Source organism: Myotis davidii, unplaced genomic scaffold (assembly GCF_000327345.1).
Source record: "Myotis davidii unplaced genomic scaffold, ASM32734v1 scaffold946, whole genome shotgun sequence".
Lineage (NCBI taxonomy): Eukaryota > Metazoa > Chordata > Mammalia > Chiroptera > Vespertilionidae > Myotis > Myotis davidii.
Window position 1 is genome coordinate 1891261 of NW_006297395.1, and position 1744 is coordinate 1893004.

The following is a 1744-nucleotide window of genomic DNA, read 5'->3' on the forward strand; positions in this document are numbered from 1 at the left end:
ATCTATTTATATTTAGGTCCATTGCCCATTTTTTGATTGGGTTGTTCATCTTCCTTTTGTTATGTTGTATGAATTCCCTAATTTTTGGCATTTTAATGATGATGTGTCTGGACGTGGGCCTATTAGGGTTCTTCTTGCTTGGGGTTTTCTGTGCCTCCTGAAGTTGTGTGACTTTTTCCTTTACTAGGTTAGGGAAGTTTTCCACTATTATTTCTTCAAACACCTTTTCTATGCCTTTTTCCCTTTCTGTCTCTTCTGGCATATCTGCTATTCGAATATTGTTATGCTTCATGTTGTCCCACAGCTCCCTTAAGCTGTTCTCCTGTTTTTTTAATTGTTTTTTCTTTTGTGGTTCTCTGATAAGAATATTTTTTCAACCCTGTCTTCTAATTCACTGATTCAGTCCTCAGCTTCCCCTAATCTGCTGTGTATTTCTTCCAATGTGTTCTTTATTTGTGCTATGTCTCTTGGCCATTTGTATGTCCTCTCTTTGAAGTGCCTATTTAGGTCTTCTGCCCATTTTTTGATTGTTTGCCTTTTGTTGATTTGCATGAGTACTTTATATATTTAGGATATTAACCCCTCCTCAGATGTATCATTGGAAAATATGGTCTCCCAAATAGTGAGTTTCCTTTTCATTCTTTTGCTCTGCAGAAGCTTTTTATTTTGATGTACTCCCATTTGTTTATCTTCCCCTTGTTTCCCTCTTAAAAAATCACACACACATTAGCAACAGGCATAATTTATTGAATAGTATCTGAGCATTCTCCTTACATTCAATCAAAGGTCATATCATTAAAGGATTTCCTTCCCTTTTTTTTTCTTCTTTTCTCTTCTCAATTAATTTTCTCTGCCTGTGTCTCCTTAATTCTCTGCAATGCAGTCTACTGATGAGCTACTATTGCGGGCTTAGGCTCATTCGAATCTTAAGCCAATCTCAGCTGAGGAAGCCTGTAAATCCCCCCGTTTCTCTTGGGCTAGGTGTTGTATCAGTGAAAATTTTGCTACGTGAGATGTCTGATATTTTGTTGCCTATGTTTTCTTCAATGATTTTTATGGTGTCATGACTTACATTTAAGTTTTTTATCCATTTTGAGTTATTGATTTTTTAATTAAAAAAAAGAAACCCACATCTAAAAATATTTTCCTACACTAGGTTGTTTCCAACTAATCTTGATTCCGAGGTTTAAAGCTTATGAAATAAGATTGTTAAATCAAGGACCAAATAGTCAGTTGACAAATAGTCAATCAGTATTTTCATTGGTGTTGTTTGCTAGGTCATGCTCTGTTTAGGGCTGAAGTTTGGAGAAGTTTCAGAGATAGCTGGACTCAGTCTAAAGAACCCATATATGCTAAGGTCTAAACTTCCCTGAGTTCATTCAGTAAATCAGACATGGGCTCAGTGAGAAATGGTTTCACATTTCACACTAGGACACCCTAGTGTTGAGAAAAAACAAAAACCAAAAACATCTTATTTCCCTGTTTCATCCCTGAAAACTTTTATCAGGAAACCTACTCTGCTGTGCCAGATAAATGGGAGGAGTCTCATTGCAATAAATGTTTGCCCTTGTAATTTCCCAATCCAAGCAGAATGCTGCTCTACTAAGTAGGTGCAGATTTTCAGCATGCTGGGATTAGAGCCTTTTAATAGCAGAGACTGGAGGGTGAATTTGTCACCATGAATTAGTTCCATTCATTCAACAGTGGTTAGTGCCTCCTTGTTTGAGAGATGTGGCCCTAAGCG